Source organism: Manis javanica, chromosome 8, assembly GCF_040802235.1.
Source record: "Manis javanica isolate MJ-LG chromosome 8, MJ_LKY, whole genome shotgun sequence".
NCBI classification, from domain to species: Eukaryota; Metazoa; Chordata; class Mammalia; order Pholidota; family Manidae; genus Manis; species Manis javanica.
This window is the reverse complement of record NC_133163.1, coordinates 95,107,127-95,125,600: the sequence shown is the minus strand read 5'-3', so window position 1 is coordinate 95,125,600 and position 18,474 is coordinate 95,107,127. Positions and strand designations below refer to the sequence as shown.

At 43.2% G+C, this 18,474-nt stretch overlaps 1 long non-coding RNA gene and 3 other non-coding genes across 7 annotated transcripts in view; 3 read left to right on the top strand and 1 right to left on the bottom strand.

The window, feature by feature from the left end:
* The window catches only part of LOC108400252 (uncharacterized), an 80,950-nt gene extending 73,988 nt beyond the window's left edge, over positions 1–6,962 (top strand). For 3 of the 4 annotated variants that reach the window (XR_012120677.1, XR_001853842.3, XR_012120678.1), the window contains one exon: positions 5,276–6,962. This is a non-coding gene — a long non-coding RNA (uncharacterized lncRNA). Of the gene's footprint in view, positions 1–481; positions 5,176–5,275 lie in introns of those variants that run through there. The other variant, XR_012120679.1, reaches the window with a different exon arrangement.
* A 3,904-nt stretch (positions 6,963–10,866) lies between these two features.
* On the bottom strand, positions 10,867–10,938 carry TRNAH-GUG (transfer RNA histidin (anticodon GUG)). The gene has a single exon. It is a non-coding gene; the product is annotated as a tRNA-His (tRNA).
* A 651-nt stretch (positions 10,939–11,589) lies between these two features.
* TRNAH-GUG (transfer RNA histidin (anticodon GUG)) lies at positions 11,590–11,661 on the top strand. Its single transcript has one exon. It is a non-coding gene; the product is annotated as a tRNA-His (tRNA).
* A 1,056-nt stretch (positions 11,662–12,717) lies between these two features.
* TRNAH-GUG (transfer RNA histidin (anticodon GUG)) lies at positions 12,718–12,789 on the top strand. Its single transcript has one exon. It is a non-coding gene; the product is annotated as a tRNA-His (tRNA).
* The last annotated feature ends 5,685 nt before the right edge of the window (positions 12,790–18,474 follow it).

The following is an 18,474-nucleotide window of genomic DNA, read 5'->3' as shown; positions in this document are numbered from 1 at the left end:
CCAACATCCATACCTGTACCTGGGGTCCTCTTGCAGCTCCTAGAGGTCCAAACTCCACCCCTCCTTCCAGAAGAGTAGAACGTTGGTGCTACCACTGGCGGACATGCCCCCACCTTTCTGGGTACAGAGCAAGGGGTCTATTAAGCCTTCCCATTGCTATGGTCTCCAGCCACCACTAAATTCATGCTGAACCCCTAACATCCAACATGACTAAATGTATAGTAAGGAAGTAATTAAGGTTAAGTGAAGCGATAAGGGCAAGGCCTTAATCCAATAGGGTTAGTGTCCTTATAAGAACAGAAATCAGAGTGGCCAGCTCCCGCTCTCTACCATGTGAGGACAAAGCAAGAAGGCAGCCATTTCTGTCTTCATCAGAAAACAAACTGTCCAGCACCTTGGTCCTGGACTTTCCAAAACTATGAGAAGATAAATTTGTTGTTTAAGCCACTCAGTGGTATTTTATTATGGCAATCTGACCCAAAAAATATACCTGCTTCTCTAGAATGCTTCAAGATTTACACTCAGAGAGGTTCAAATGAGCAGATTGGCCCACTCTCACCCAAGTCAAATTTCTTCCTATTATATATCTTTTATTCTACACAAATGGACACAAAACTGATTTTCCTCACACTCCATTGTTCCTATCCACATCTCAGATATTGTATCACAAATGAGATAGACTGTGGGCAAGAGTGCTTGGACGATCTGGGTGTTATCACGAGGCCCTGGTGGTACCAGAGAATCTTCTTTCTTGATCTGTCTTGATGTCAGGGTCTCAGCATAAAGGAGATGGGCTTAAGATGTCTTCATTAAAATGACGGTTACTTTGTTGTAAGAGGATACTATTTTAACACCCTTCAACAACTTAGCAGGCTCCCTCTGAGGGGATTTGGATAAAAAGATATGTTCAGTGGGAGGAAAGAAGGTTTAAGAGGGCTGGGCAGGAAAACTAAGGAAGCAGTGCTGGTGTCTACAAAAGTGTGAAGCCAAAATCAGCAAACCAGGTTTTCTGACTTCATAGTTTCTCCCCCGTGTCCCAGAAGATAAGGAAGTACAATAAAGCACTCCATGCTGGCACAGCGTAAACCTTAGCAAAGGTTAATAAACAACTATAAAGCATTTAAAATAAAACCTTAAATGATTAACTGTTTATCTTGGAAATCACAGAACAGGGCCCTAGGGTTAGAGTACCTGATTAGACAGTTAGATGTGGGAGGTGGGCCTAGAGAGGGGAGAGCTGCCTGAAGAGAGAGTAAAAGAAGGGGGCTGTGGCAGAACAGGCTGGAGGGAGGGGATGTGGCAGTGAGTGGCCAGAGGAAGGGGAGAACTCTGTTGACGGACAACTGTACCTGTATTACTGCCATGCCTTCAGGTGGCCACAGTGCTGGATGTTAATCACAAAACTATTACCCTTTCCAGACAGATACACAGCTACTGCTTGGAAGAGGGAGCTGAAAGAGATCATTAGAAACAAGGGTTTTTCTATGAAACTGTTAGGAAGTGTTATCAGACATATTCTTAGTGTATTGCCCACTCTTAACCTTCTGCCTCATTAAAATGTTGGGCCTCTGTATCATCTTGGGAATGTTTTTAGGTGGGTCACCAGCTTTTCTATAGACTTTCAAGGTGCTCTGTTGTCTAAATGGCTGATCCTTCACTGCCTTGTTGGTTTCCAGGAGAGCAGTCTCCTATATCACTCAGCACAGACTCAACTTTTTCTTTAGAGAACATTAAAAATTACTGGGAGATTCTCCTACTAAAATAGCCACTCGTATGTATCTAAATAACTTACAAATGAGGTTTATATACAAATAAAGCATTAAAAAAATTTATTTTCAAGAGTCATGAAATCTCTCCTGTGGCCTTCTGAGATCCAAGCAAATTAAGTAGAATGAAACTGGCAATATATATAAGGATAGAGATTTGCAAAATTCAGCTGTCAGGAAGAAAACAATTTTATTCTGGACAACTTTTAATTAAATCATTAATTAAGGTGAAAATTGGTGGGGGGCATGTTGTTGTGAGCTATTGAGGCAACTTATTAAATTAGAGCCAGCTTCAGTTTCCTGATACTAAGCCAGGCTGAAAGTAGGTTTACAAACACAGCACAGAAGTCAGTAGCAGGGCCTCTTGTCTGCATTGTGGAGCTATGCTTTGGGGAATTTGTAGTGCTTGATTGTTAGCTGTCTCCTAGAACTGCTTTGGGTGTGGTAATATTATTTATAGAACCTTGATTAGATGCACTAAAGATTAGGAGATTTATAAAATGTTTAGGGATTCATCCAGTCCAAATCCTTCATTTTACAGATAGGGAAACTGAGGCCCAGAGAAGGATAGGACTCAGTGTGCCTATAGTGGGCCCCGAAAAAGATGTCCAAGTCCCAACATCTGGAGCCTTGAATGCGATCTTATTTGGAAAAAGTGTCTTTGCAGATGTAATTAAGATGACTCTTGAGATTTAGGGATAGGCTGTAAATCCAATGACAGATGGCCTTGTCAGAGAAAGGCAGAAGGGAGATTGGAGACATAGAAGAGACACAATGCAATGTGAGGATGGAGACATAGCTGGAATTAGGCAAGCCACTGGTCAAGGAATGTCTGGAGTCACCAGAAACTGAGAGACAAGGAAGGTTTCTCCCCTAGAGCCTTTGGAGGGAGTGCAATTCTGCCAATACCTTGATTTTGAACTTTTAGCCTCTAGAACTGTAAGAGAACAAAATTCTGTTGTTTAAGCCACCCATTTGTGGTAATTTGTCACAACAGCCTGAGAAAACTAATACAGTACCCCAAAGGGCAGAACCAGGATGCAGCCCAAGTCTCTGGATTCCCTCAGTCTTGAGTTTGCTTCCCTGACACCGTTTCACATCTCTGAGTTCTTATCTTGTCAGACAGGTGAAAAAATTCACACTCTTCACTGCTGAAAAATACAGCTTCTGAGATGGAGGCAGAAAGAACATTGCAGATGCTGCTGCTTCCATGAGTTGATGCTTAGTCTACCCAACAATTAAACTTCCTGGGCTTGAAGTAATATTTCTGATTGTGGTATTAAGCATTAGGGAATCATTCTAAAATCTGGAAGAGAGAAATGATAAAATATATCCAGAAAGGTAAGCCAGTTGACTCTAACAAAATATATAAAGAGCAGATAACAGTATCTACCTCATAAGGTCCTTATGCAGTCAACAAGTATTTATTGAGCATACAGTATGTGCCAGGCATTTTTCTAGGCTCCTTGATCTCAATGGGATCTCAGAGTGGCAAGGGGCTAAATGGCAACATGTAAATGCCAAAGAGTATGCTCATGGTTATGGAAATGGGACACAGAGCTTGTGTGGTAATCAGAATGGTTTGAGATACAGGCATCCTTGTCACTGGCTGATTGGTCATGATCTCCCTAGATTTAAGATAAGTGTCTACAAAAGTCTTCATTGCAAAAAGTCTAGTCCTGGTAAGCAGAGATCTTACTTGAGGCACCACAGTCAAGAGTATGGGTAGCTTTTGTCTCCTCCTCCAGATCTCTGTGTCTTTCTCCATCCTTCTCTGACTCGCATGGGCTGCCTCATAGGCTGCCTTGCCCTGTGGTTTCTGGTTGGGTTTAGCCAAATGGGAGCTACTGGCAGGAGACTGGATATCTTTCAGTCTGTTTCCTCAGTGACACCAGTGCTTGCTCCATGGACCCACGCACAAAGTGGCCATGGGCAGGGATGGAAGTTATGCATGAGCTCTGCAACTGCAACTTCTCACCAAGGCTAAACTGGCCTCTTCCACTGGCCAGTGCTAAATCTGTTAGGCAGAAAGGTAGACATAAGCAGGTGGAGGGACAATAAAGCTAGTAAATCCCACTAAAAGGGACTGAAAGAGTTAACCAGATAAAACCAGAGAGCCAGACAGAGTTAATTAGTTGAAGTTTCAAGGACCAGGAGTTACTTGGAATATCCAAACACTCCCCAGATGAAAAAACAACATACCCAGATGAGAAGTCTCCAAGCACACTCTCCAGATAAGAAAAAAAAAAAAAAAATCAGAAGAGGCACACAAATCATCAGAGCAGCCCAAGTCTTCTTTTTACAAATTAGACCAGGTCTCCAGGGCCAAAGATCTTCAGTCAAGGACTTCTCTTTCCTGACAATAACCCCATAAAAGAAGCCGCAGAGTAAACTTCCTGCCTAACGTTAGGCAGGCCCACTCTGCCATACAGAGCGAAATAAAATTTACTTTGCCTTCTTAACTTTGGTTTCATGTCTCACTCTGACCTCCCTGTGTGAACAGACTTTCTCCCCAACAAATCTGCCAATAGCAGAGACTAATGCTGAGTCTGTAGTATCATTCTTTAGCCTTTTGACTGCACAGTGCTCACTAGTGGTTCAGCTAAGTCTAGACTGTCTCAAGAAGTGACTTTGAGAATGGATTGAGGATCAAAGGTTAGCAGCACTATCCAGTCACCTGGCAGCAGGTCGATTACATCGCTCCATCACGGAGAGGAGAGCAGCTCCTCCGTGAATTTACTTACAGTGGATATGGTGACTTGTAGGATTTTGGTGTCTCGTGGTAAAAGTTACTGGAAGACTACAGCAATATGGTGCAGTCAGGACCACTAATGGTTCACACACTTAAGAGTGAAGGTTTGAGTCACACCATCTGTGGCTCCGGGGAGGAAGCCTGTTCCTGAAGCGGGCAAATAAACCGGTGTGACTGAAATCAGTCCAAGGAAAGGCCAGATTAGGAGTAATCCGTTCATTGCTCAACCGTGGGGCCCATTTCCATTCGTCTCCTCTGACCACAGCTCTTGCTCCCCGTCTCAGCCAATCCAGCGCGCACCGGCCTCCGCCCCCTCCTCTTCCGGGAGGACCTCCGCGGGCGGATCCCCAGGGACTGACAGGTGCCAGGCCAATTACGCAACAGAGGGGAGGAGAGAAGAGCCTCTCTCCGCTCCTTATCGCAGAGGCTGCGGGAAGAAACACCTGTTGACATATAAATGGACTAAGGCCCGGCGAGAGATTCTAGAAAGAATGCAGTTTTACCCCACACCGTCAGATAAAGAACCATGTGTAGCTGAAGTGCTGAAATGTGATTTGGGTTGAGGAAGAAGGAAATTATAAACTCCAACTACTGCCTCATCATCAATTAAGACGAGAATTTTGTAGCTAGGCATATTTTTTCCTTGGTTTATTTTGCGTACGTTTGATAATTTCTTCTCCTTCTTCCCTTTCCTGTACCATTTCATATGGGGCGAACAGATGGTAATTAACCTTTTATTTTGGTTTTTATGTTACAGGATATCGAAAGCGGATTGTGACTGAAGAAAGAGAAAGAATGACCGTCGTAAAGTCAAGAGAAATGACTGATAAGACTTCGGGAAAAGTAAGACTGATAGGATGGTAAGGATCTTCGTTTGTACAAGAGGAAGTCACAGAGCATTAGGTGAAAGCATTATGCTGTTGCTATGGTTTTTTGGAAATTAACTGTGGGTAAAATGGATGCTGAGTACCTGAAACAATGAGCTGCACCAGACTCTCTATTGGCAGCTCAGCATCATTCCGTGTTCCCCCAAAAAGGTTAGGAAGTCTATAAAACATTTAGAATCCTTTGACAACCATTTTCCATATTAGATTCCACAGATGAGCAGTACTTGTGTGAAATTTGGAGAACAAGAGACAGGCACTAACCCGCTCAAAATTTATTCCAGTGTCTGCTGAGTTCCAAAGCCACTTTCACATTTTGTTTTTGTAATAGCAGCATCATACTTCTGATAACAAAATCTGTATCATTTATCACAGTGTAAAAAATTACCTGAAAACTTAGTAGCTTAAGACAACAATTATTATCTCACAATTTCTTAACTCAATAATTTGGAAGTGACTTAACTGAGGGTCTTTGGTTCAGAGTTTCTCATGGAATTTCAGTCAAGATGTCAGCTGGGGCTGTAGTCATCTGAAGGAGGCTACAGGATCCGCTTCCAAGAAGGCTCCCTTACATAGCTATTGGCTCATCACCCTGACGATGACTGACAGGAGGCTTCAATTCCCCACATCATGGGTCACTCCGTGCGCTTCTTTGACTGTCCTCATGACATGGCAGCTGGCTTTCTCTGGATCTAGTGATCCAAGAAAGAGAACAGAGGAAGTCGCAATGCACTTTATGACCTCCTATCAGAAGTAACCCACCATCACTTCTACTATATCCTTTTCATTTGAAGAAGTCAGGAAGTCTGCCCTCACTCCAGGAAGGGGTACCAAAGAATTTGGGAATGTGTTTTAAAACCACCGCAAGTTCTTATAGGGTATTTGATCTAAAGAAAATTAAGGGGAAAAGTTTTTAGCCTCTAATGATATGGTAACAAAGGAAGTCATCTAGATTCAAGATGAGGCCAGGAAACCAAAGAGGAGTCATGACAGAAATATTTTGACTCAAAAATTTAAGAGAAAGTTGAAAATAATAAAAAAGTGAAGTCAATTTGTTGCAATTTTTACATGAGTCTCTCGCCTTTTAACTTAAAATTACATTTGAAATTTGCGTACTATGTTATCATGTCAGATTCTCAATGCTAACCATGACATTAGGGCAACATGGATAAATTTCTTTTCATACTTTTTTGACTACCACGACTCTAGAAAATACCATTAATATTAGAGCTTCCTCTCAAGCCCCACATACATTTCCTTCATCCAACCTGTCCATCCACTCTACCTCTGAGGTAAAGAGGAAACAACTATGGGTGTGATATGAGGGAAGAGTCCACTTCCAACATCAGGTTAGTCCCCACACCTTAACCTCACCAACCAGACCAGGGGGCTAAATTTTCCTACAAACCCAGGGGCATTTCTTCTCAGACTGATGCTTTGTTCTCTGGGCTCTGTAGTAAGCATTGTAACTTTAGATTTTAAATTCCAAAAATAATTTTGGAGATCAATATAGGATTGCCAGTTTGTAATTTTTCCAAATAAAGATGTTTTTAAAAATGATCACCTACTTTCTCTATCATTTTATAAAAGAGAAGTCACTTTAATACCTCAAAGTTGGAAGGACATAATCTCAGCCTTAAAGTTCTTTGAATTAAATACATTTAGCCTTTTGAAAAGCTTACCACACTAAATTTATTTTTTCTCATTCCATCATGAAAAGTTCATCCCCATTTATCAGTTCTAGAATAATGTTTGGAAACCACTCAATTTAAATCTTTTCTTCTGGGAGGCAGCTCCTGCATTCTTCCTGACTCAGAAATGAGTTTTAGGCTTCATGACAGGAATAGTCCTGCAAAATCTCCCCATGGTTTCTTTTCATGGGTTTAGTGAGAAGTACCTGGAAGCAAGAGACCAATTAGTGCATACTGAGCACTTAGCACATGTCAATTTCTGTGCTAGCTATAGTCACTCAGCCTATGTATTAGGTGTACATCTCAGTTGACAAACCCAAGAATACACAAGAAATGCAACTTTCTTTTTCTTAGTATTTATTTTCTGTTTGAATATGTTCCACTGGGTACATAAGAAATTAAGAAATATAATCTTAATTTAGGATCTCTCCCCCTTTCTTCCCTGGGGGGGGGGGTGTATCACATCTTTGATCCAGGGCACTGTTTTAATGCATCAACAGGGCTAGATTAGCTTCTCAAGGTCTTAAGCACTGAAAAAATTCTAATGTCTTCTATATATAATTGAAAACTTTTCAGTACTTACTTATAATTTATTATTTCCAAACCAAGTTCTGTTTGTTTTTTTTCTTGCCTGAAATTATCCCTTCAGTGCTTTTCATTCCCCCAAAATTTTTTCTTACTTTTGGATGGGTGCTTTGTTTTCCTGGTATCCTTGGCAAGTTCTTGGCCTACCTGTGGTGTTTTGGTCCTGCTCATTGGCCCTCAGCATCCACCTAGGTGTATGGATTATACTGTGGGTCCATGCAGGTCACCGAGTCCTCCTCACCCTGCCCACACAAGACTGCCTCATATCTGAAGGCTTTTTATACTACATCTGGGCCACTCTGGGTTAGAATTTATCACTTAAGTGTAAAACTTCAATCCCTATTAAAAGGCAACCCTTGCTATTACCAATCATCATACTTTGTACAGACAAAGGAGCTGAGGGGATAGAAGGGTGGGCAATAGGCAAAGAACAGGAGGACATTGTATTACATTATTTTCCATTGACCCAAATTCTCTTATTTATGTTTTAACTTTCCTTTCTGACTCCTGCACTAAAATGTAGATGTATGAGAGCAACACATCTATCTTATTCATTATTATAGCCCTAGAACCTAGAACAGTACCTGGCACATAGTAGGCCCTCAATAAATATTGTTTATTGAATGAATGAGAATGCAGGGAATAAGGACAACACAAAGAGGTGGAAGAGCGTCAGAATGATGGGGACTGAAAGTGCTGAAAATAAACTTCAGTTATTTTACAATTCTGCTGGACGCTTATGTCAGCTCTTCTGTGGAGAATGTCTTGTGTTCTTTTCTGATTGTTGCCTGTGGGCTAGTATTTTCTTCCAGCTGGAAAAACTCATTACTGTAGGCAAGACATATCATATAACTTTGCAGCTCCCCATGATGTACAGCACTTTAAGAGCTAGAAGATGTTAGTGTACTGAATGAACAGTGAATGAATGAATGAATACGTTCATAATATCTAGAGAATCCTTAAGGAATGGACCCTCTGTTACAGGGGTTAAGTGTAAAGTGGTGTGGTCTTGAGTCTTACCCAGCCTCAGCATAACACATCCACTTCCTGGGCTGCAGCACCTCCCAGAGGAAGTCCAGCGACACTGCCGCCTCCCTACAAGCCCCCAAACATGGGCTCCTGGGTGAACCAGGATCTCTACCTTCTCTCCACCTTTTCATCCTCAAAACCTGTCACCCCCATCGATAAGGCCCAATAGACTTGGGGTACCTGCTGGTAACCCCAAGTACTCATAAGGTGAACAGTGAAGGACTCCATTACAGCCAGCCACTTCCTCTAGACTAGAACAGCTCTTCTCAAACTTTAATGTGCAGATGAGTCACCTGGGGAAGATCTTGTTAAAATGAAGATTCTAATCCAGTTGTTCTGGGTTGCAGACCAAGATGCTAAATTTCGAACCAGCTTCCAGGTGACAGCAAGGCTGCAGATCTGATCTGTTCCCCTGTGACCTGCCAACAGCAGCAGCTCCCAAATGCACCAGGTGTGACAGGAAGCTGTGGGGCCAACTGTTTAAGCAAACAGACTGAGTGTTATAAATTATAGACTTATAAAGTCTTATAAATTATACTTGTCCCTTTCAAGGTTTGCCCCTTAAAAGTCTACACACTTAAACCAAAAAATATTTTGCTGGAATGTTACTTAAAACATTTTTGGGTTTGTTGGTGAAGGTTGGTACACCTTAAAAACTCTGTGGTGACATCTTTTTCTTCAAAGGTGGATTTAGAAGCAGCCAAAAATCATTTCAATTTAAAATGTGACTATAAATACTGAGATGGATTTACTCATATGGCTTATAAATTAGCCCTGAAAGTAATCTCCAAACAAGAGTTCCAAAAATGTTTTGGGCAACTGGTCAGAAAAAGCAGAAAGCCTGCTTTGAAACACAGAACTCATTTAGATGCTTAAGTTCCACTGTGTTCATTTTTAAGGAGTTGATTTCATGATGTCATATTCCCATTATACTATTTTATTTAAGGAAAACTTAAATAGGACTTAGTAAGTGATTTAGAGTGGAGAGTGGAAACCTGCAGAAAGTAACAAATCCAACCAAGACAAGAAACAGCTGGCGCTGGAATGTGCAAACAGAGAGCTCTTACATCTCCTGCCTCTTCCCTGGTGTAAATAATGTAGAAAAATGTCAGACCTCTAGCTGGAAAGGGTGGCAAGTTCTTAGGCTCACCCTCCTGCATTCTGTTCTCTCCTGGTCTGAGTTGTCCTGTGTGTTACTTTAAACTCAACAAACTTAGGGAACTGGGAACGGGGAGACCTGGGGAAATTACAGCCCGCAGATGTCTTGCTCTTAACACTCACTTCACTCAGTCTTTGCTGATGGATTGTCGGTAAAGGGGGACACAATCCCTTTGCGATGTCCATCTCTCCCAGGAATGCTTCTAGACTTGCTTTGCCAACCCCAGGTTCCCTGGAAGGATCTGGAGAGTCTATTCCTCAATAAGTCCTAACTGATTCCCACCTTGTCAGTGACACAGCGGCGACCAGCCACCTGAGAGCGGAATCTAAATTCATTTCCATTTTGCCAAACGTCAAATGACAGACCCGAATTTGTTGAGTTTGGATTTTTTAAGCGCGCCTAAAACAAACTAACAGATAAAATTTGCTTTAAACCTGATGAAGAGTAAGAAAAAACTCTGCAGGAGAAAATTCCCTCTCACCCCTGAGGTTGGGGAGATGGATAGAGGTCACAAACATCTATTAGAATCTCTCCAAGTGGCTACAAGAACCAGTGCCGCCAGTGCGGTCACATTTTTCACTTGTCTCAGTATTTGAACCAGGTTCACAGTATTGTCTATTCTGCATTCTAATAACCCTTAGTAAATGTTCCTATAATCCCTACACTCCAAAGAATTGAAGTTTTTAGCCCGGGTGAGCTTTTTTTAGAGGACCCAGTATATGATTTGACCATTGATGGGGCCAAATGAGGAAGGGTACCACACAGAATAACGTCCTAAAATTAAACCACCACACCACGGAAGATGCAGTTAGCTGGTTCACTGGAAGATGGAGAAACAGAAGAGAAAGTACAGTCCCAAGGTTCCCCCAGGGCTTTTTGCTGCGTTCTTATTTCGAGTTAACCTAGAATCTGCTATACAGCAACCAAGGATCAGCACAGAGGAGAATGTGGTTTTTCAGACCTAAAAAAGGCGCCTCTTGCCGTGCCATTGTTCCCACAATGCCGTGACTCGGATTCGAACCGAGGTTGCTGCGGCCACAACGCAGAGTACTAACCACTATACGATCACGGCGAGCTACCGGAACGCCATGGGAATAGCCTGCCGAGTATGGTTCTTCTCTTCTAGACAGCATCCGTTCTGGTCTTCCGAAATTGCTCACTGTCGAGCCAACGACCCTCACACTGACCCTGAAGAGGAATGGGGCCACCATGGACTCCCCATTTGGTCTCCGCTGGTCGTTCTCACTGATTGTAGAAAAAAGGACTTAAAAGTGCTTTGCAAACTAAAGGATTCCTGGGAGGCAGGACTCTCACGTAGCTTGAAAGTATGTGAGGCACCAGGATCGCCCGAATGGTGGCCCTGGGTCCCTCTCGCACACACCACGCCCTGGCCCTCACGCTATCTGAACAGACTCTGGTTGGGCATGGGGCTCTTAAATTCTACAAGACGGAAAATTCAGTTCCATCCTACCCGTAAAACTTCATTTGAGGCGCAGGGAAAAGGAACCCCGAGCTGCTGGATTTGGCCGGCGCCGGAGTGCGGACTAAAATTAAGAGAGCGGTGACCAGTACGCCTGCGTGCACTCTCAGAACGGCGCGGTTAGAGATGGGCGGGAACAAACAAATGACAGAGAATGACAAGTCAAGGGGGGGGGGGGGGGGCGGGGCTTTCAACAGAGAAGACCTCAGGCAAAAAGCCGAAATTTCGAGTCCCCAGTAGCTCGCCGTGATCGTATAGTGGTTAGTACTCTGCGTTGTGGCCGCAGCAACCTCGGTTCGAATCCGAGTCACGGCATTGCGAGAGCAATAACACGGCAGGGGGTCTGCCCTTTTTTCACTGTCCTCCATTTTAATCTCGAGTCTGTTACATTCTCGAAAATGAGTCTCGATCCCATTGTGACAGTTGGAAACGATTTTTACTCCAGCTCTGGCTAAATTGGACTTGTAAAGAATGTAGGCTTCCGATTACTCGCGTTATTGTTCTTTGGGGACAAAGTCCAGAATAATCCAAAGGCTGGTAAGTGCTGTAGTAGACAAGTACGAATTGCCATGGCATCACTGGAAACGGACTCCCAATAAGAAGAGAAGGCTTTGCAAAGGAGGTGGCCTTTGAAGTAGCTCTTAAAACAGAGAGAGAATTTGTCAATTGCGCGCAAAGGCATGAATGAGGTATGTACTAGGAACTACCATCCTCTTTGTAAATCAATCGTTCCACCCCCAGGACCCCTTAAAGGCCCCTGCCTGACAGATAATAGGCGCTTATCAAGGACCTGTTGAGTGAATGAATCCAAGTGATTAGGGAGTGGGAAGCGACACTGAGGGAGGTCCAAATAATGAATTGGAATAGATCGACGAATTTCCTGCAGTTTTGGGAGTCGGATGAGAGGTGGAGAAGTGAAAGGTTTCGATTCATGTTTAGCAATAGCCTTCTGGCGATTCTGCGAGCCAGAGGGAGCGGTGATCAGAGCAGATGACACTGGAGAGGCGGGTGGTCGGTCACTTTAGATTCACTTGTTAGAACCGTGGCAGGTTCTCAGTTTAGCAAAAAAAGGCACTGCATACTGTGTACTCAGCCTGGTTCTAGTCGCCAGGAGGGTGGGAGCAGTGATGGACAAGGAAAACCAGACTTCTCCCCTTGCATCATCACACCTCTGGTGGTTTATGGACCCGAAGGTGAGAGAACCCGAGCAGCGAGCGACAGTGCGATGAAGCTGCTCATTTTCAGACTCATCCTTGGGCTGGAACCCCGCCCCATAGGTGGGCCGGCTCTGTGGTAACGTGCGGATTGGGAAGGCCAATACCTCTTGCAGGAGAAAATAAGCAGTCTACCATCGCAGGTCTCCGGTAGCGCGCCGTGATCGTATAGTGGTTAGTACTCTGCGTTGTGGCCGCAGCAACCTCGGTTCGAATCCGAGTCACGGCATTGTGGGAACAATGGCACGGCAAGGGACTACTGCTTTTATAGAGTCTTCCACCCTTCGAGTCAATGACATTTTTTACCTATTATAAACGCACTTCCCTGAAATAAACGGCTGCATCTCTCCACTTCAGGAAATTAAGCCGCCCTTAACATCGCAGTCTACAGAATTTCTCTCTTAATGTTCTGAATATAGCTTCAGATCAGTTATAATCCCTTCCCTCCCGAAAAAAAAAACAGAAAATCGTTGTCTGAATCATTCTCCTACACCAGCAAAACTGCTCTCCCCATGACCTTGAGTTTTTTTTCCTTCTTAGGCATTTTTTAAATGAGTTCATTTTTCAACAGAGAATACGTACGCATCTCCGGGTGAAAGTAAATGTCTCACTCTCATCCTTCACCCCATCCACCAATTACTGTTAGTTTCCAGTATATCTTTCCATGACAGTCCTTGTATAAACAAACATTTAAACATGTATAAATGTATAAAAATACATTTCTGCTGATTCTTGCATAATACAAATGACCTTTTCCCCTCCTCTCCCTGTCCCTCAGAAGTCACAACTTGGGAGGCTAAATTGCACTGGTAGGCAATCACCCTTTATGGGGAAGGGTACACAAATCTGGAAGGAATATCCACCCACCTAGATCCTGTCTTTTTTCTCCCTGGCTGGGAAGGGTGGGAGACGGTTGAGTCTGCAAGATAGGGAAAAGGGATTCCCTACTGTGCTGATGTAAGCCATTGGATGAGAGCCTAGGCTCTCTTCGGAAGAAGCCCTATTTTGATTTCAGGTTGCAAGGATAGGGAAGCATCCTGGATTTGAAACTGGAAAGAGGGATTTGACTCGGTAGTCCACTTTGTAGACCCTCCACTTTCCTCTCTCCCTTATCTTATTGTCAGGATCCAACTTAAGTCACAAACCATTAAAGTTAGAAAATTCAAGTTAATCAAAGGCAGAACTGAATCTTGCTATGTTTATGTTCCAAACATATAGCCTCTCCATAAATATTTGGACAGGGATCTCTTATGGAGTCTATAAATGAATGAAATGCCTCAGTTTGTTTTAGGGTTGCATCTTAAGTTGTATTCTTTCAACATGGTTCATGTTATTTTCGTATCAGACAAATAGAAAACCTGGACCAAATGAAAAACTCCATCTACATCTCAAAGAATCTCAAAGAACAGAGTGCATATGTAATTGTACTAGGACATGATTGTCCTTTCAAGGTTGTGGACAGATATGGGCCCAAGGCAAGGCTGGAGACAAAAGGCAAGGACCAGTCTCAAAACAAGGCAAAACCCATAAGGGATCAGAGCTCAGGACAGGACTGAGCATCCAAAGTTAGGCAAATGGAAGTGAAGACACCCCATTCAGTACCCAGTGTGAAAAGTGAGGGTTAAGGCCTAGGCCTTGGGACATGCTCAAATTTGGGAGCTTGAGGGGAGAAAAGAGGATATGGCCTGAGAGAAAGGATGAAAACCAGAACAGTGACATTGTAAGGAAAGTTTGGGAGAAGAAGCTTTTGAGGATGGAGGAGATCAGCAGATTCAGGTGCTGCAAAGAAGAAAGACAAATGAGACAAAACTATTGGGTTTGACACTTAGAAGTCATTGTTGACATTTAAAACCTTCCATGAAAGCAACTGGGCAATGTGTATCAAAAGTCAAAAAATATATATACTCTGTGCCCCAATAATTCCACCTTTGGGGATCTTACCAAAGGAAACAATCCATCGTAAACTTGGAAAAGTTATCTGTATAATGATGTTCATTCCAGAGTTATATAAAAGGGTGGAGAATGGAACGAGCCTAAATGTTCAACAAATAAAGCAATGCTGAACTAAGCTACAGTATTTTTATTTGATGATATATTAAGTAGTCATTTTTAATGTATCAAAAGTACACAAATAGTTGTCAACTTTTAAATGCCATTTCCAACTAAATGGAGTAAGATTGATTCCCTTAAAGAAATGACTACAGCAGGGAAAATACAAGTTGAGTGTGGAATATCTTGTGTGAGGAAACAAGTAACTACTAAAATATTGATAGGACCAAGTCAAAAGGACATCGAAGCCTCTTGACTCTATTGGCCAAATTGGGGCAATTTGAGCATCAAAAAATGGTGGTAATGGATTATATCACATGGAATTAAAAAAGCAATTTTTGAGCCCATAGGGTAAGAGAGAGGGGAAGAAGGAGGAGGAGGTGGAAGAAAGAGGTTGGGGAAGAGCAAGATGAGGAAGAGGATGGAGAAGAAGAAAGAAGAAAAGGAGGAGGAGAAGAAGGAGCTCTTCTATACAGAAGAGTAACAGATAATAAATGCAGAACAAATGGCAGAATTAGAGAGCCACCATTTTGCAATTTCCGGTGTAATATCAAATGTAAACATAGATCATCAATGGAAGCTAAAACAACTGGGTAAAACATTCTTGGGAGCAAATAGTCAAAGCTCTTAGGATATCACACCACAGCTTACTTTAAATTGTAAAGTGGAGGGATCTGATGGATGCCAATTTAACCAAGTGATCAAGCCTAGCATCCCCAATAAAGGGATAAATGTGTACTATTGGCCTGTCACTGTGACATACTGCAAAGTCCACAATATCCTCCATGTAGTGATCTTTGCAAAAATATTTAACCTGAATCTAATTATAAGGAAACTGGAAGAATCCAGAATTTGGAATAGTTTACATGATGACAGCCTTGGACACTTCAAAACAATCAATGTTGTGAAAAACAAACTAGAAACAAAAAAATGAGGAATTGTTCAAGATTAAAAAAGACTAAAGAACCTTAACAGACAAATACAAGGGGGGAGCCCTTGATTAAATCCTGAATTAAGACAAATATATACATATATACACACAATATATATATGTATTATATATATATGTGACACTTTGGGGGGGAAATGGAAAAATTTAATATGGACTGTATAATAGACAATACTATGGTGATAATGGCTTCATAGCTCTGTAGAAGAACTCCTTATCTTTAGGAAATAGCTGCTGAAGTATTTACAGCTTAAGTATCATGATATTTGCAACTTGCATCACATGGTTAAGGGGAAAAAAGAGAAAGGGATAGAGTGAACATGGCAAAATATTAAAAAGTAGTGAATCTAGGTGAAGGGTATACAGACTTCCACTGTACCTTCTTTGAACTTTTCTGAAGGTATGAAAAATTTTTTTAAGTTGGAAGAAAATTAAGTTCACATAATAAAAATGGGGAAATTATGCAATGTTAAGTAAAAAAATAAGGATATAAAACTGTATATACCACAATTATAGCTATATAAAAATAAAACAAGAAAAATGATGTTTATTCATTTCAACATTTGTTCAGCTTCTGCCACATGAAAGGCTCTGTGTTAAGTGATGGGAACACCCTGCTCCCCTACAGAATTCTGATTTTATGGTGTAATGCTTAAAATGCAAGTTTAAATCTGGCATACTCCACCCAAGTCTGAGAGGAGGCTTGTTGTGACAGCCTCACCTCTGTACCTTTGGTTCCTAGCAAACTACCTGGCCCCCATGAGGTGCTCAACAATGTCTGCTTCAGGAGCCGACACTCTGGTAGGGGAGGAAAGTGCATTAACAGATAACTTAAAACAAAAGTAAGGATGTGATGCATACAAGGTAGTACAGTTTTTTAAATTATCATTTAAACTCTACCTTTGCAATATCTCCCTCCCTCCTCATCTAACTTTATTTCCTACTCTACTCCACCACCAACCCTCCCCTTCATTAAGGTATGCTCATTCCCACCTCAATGCCTTCACTCAGTCCATGCTAGCCTCCCAGCTGGGAAGGACCTTTCACTCCTTCCCTTCATCTGTTCAAATCCTGCCCAGCTCTGGTCTACCTCCTCCACGGAGCCTGCTGTCTTTTGTGCAAAGTTAATTGATTCCATTCTGCAAAGCTGTCACCAGCTAAACTCCATACTTCTTAAACACATGTGGCTTCATTTGGCACCTGCCATTGTAAGCATTTTAGTCTTCAGATTCTGTTCATATCCATCATATCCCCTAATCCTCACGCAATTATCATGTCCTTTGCAGATAAAAGGAAAGTGAGGATCAGTGGCATTGAGTACCTTGCCCAGAGGTCTGACTAGAACCCACAACTATTAGACAACTGTTAGACTCTTGAGTCAGACACCTGGTGATAGTGCAGCCTCTCCAACGGATTAACTGGACCATTCTTTGGTATTTATTGCCTCTACATCCAGCTTTGCATCCTTAGTCAAGTTTTAAACTGTGCTTTTTAAAAATGTGCACGTCATTTTCTCTATTACTCTTTTTGAAATCAGTCACAATATCAGACTTTTCAAAATCCCTACAGTCCTGCTTCCTAAGTGTATGTGTATTGGGGGGAGGTGGGGGAGGCGGAGCAGCAGCATCTGTATCACACAGGGGCCTGTTAGAACTACAGTCGGGCCCCAAACCCCTGGGAGACTTAAAGAATCAGAAACTGCAATTTAAGTTCCTCAAATGATTCCTGTGAACGCTGAAGTTTGAGAAGCACTGTTCTATAATACCAACTGGAATACGTACAAGGCAGAAACCCAACAAAGATTTTGAGACCTGGGCCCTGGGAAACCTAGGGACTTCAAAAGTTTGCCATCACAGTCTTTTCTACTCCCCTACGTTCGAGTCCCCTTCCCTTTGGGGCCTCACATGGCTCTTTGCCCCCTCATAAGGCGGACTTAAAACCTAAGGGTGACGGAGACTCTGAGGCAAGGGCTTGGGCGTGGGCAGTGCTGGTGAGGTGAAGCTGCTACCTTCCCAGCAGCGCCAAAAGCAAGTGTTAGCGTCGGCTTCAGGGCTGCAACATTTCTGGGGAGAAACTGGCTTTATTCTAAGACAAAAATGTCTATCGCTTGAGCATCCGAGCCTCGGGAGGATAAAGGATTTGTGACAGACAACATTGGAACTGTTTCTAGACTTGATTTATCGACTTGTCTGTTTCTATTCTGTCACTAATCTTATTGACAACGAAACCTGGGACGTGACTTGAGGGATTTCTGCGAGTGCGCGCGCTGCGGTCAGGCTGGGTGGGCCTGCTCCAAGCGGGTGCGAGGGTGGGTGGGAGGCGTTTGAGGAGGGCTGTTTGCCTGTGAGGAGGGCGTGTGTGGAGAAATGGGTGTCTCTTGGGGGCCGGTTGTCTGTGATGTGAGATGTGTCTGCTTGGATGGGGAGGCAGTGTGGGATCGGGTTTGTAGGGTGCAAGCAGTTGGATGGGAGGAGGTAGGTGGGGCTCCCACCGTAACACCAGGGAAGGGGTTGTTACAGACACGTCTGACGGAACAGCCCCTTTTCTCGCCCTCCCTGGTTTCCTCTAGGACGTTATTTTCCAGTTGGGAGGGCTTGGGGAAGGAGAGACAGAAACGGAAGCGACAGAGAGCCAGGAACCCAGGAGTCTAAGGGTTTCCCCTCTCTGCGTCGCGGGCGGAGCTGGGAACTGGGAAGAGGGAAAGGATGAGGACAGGTGCGCCCCCACAGGGGCACGTGTGGCGACACGTGGAGGATTCACCCTCAGTCCAGGAGTCGCAGCCCCTGCACTGGGGCCGCCCACTTCACTTCTCGCGCGTCCACACAGGCTGGCAGCTGGCAGCCTTGCTTCTCCGCCGGGGCAGGGGGTGGTCGACCCGGTTAGGGAGTGGAGCCCCGCCCCTCCGTTGTCACTGAC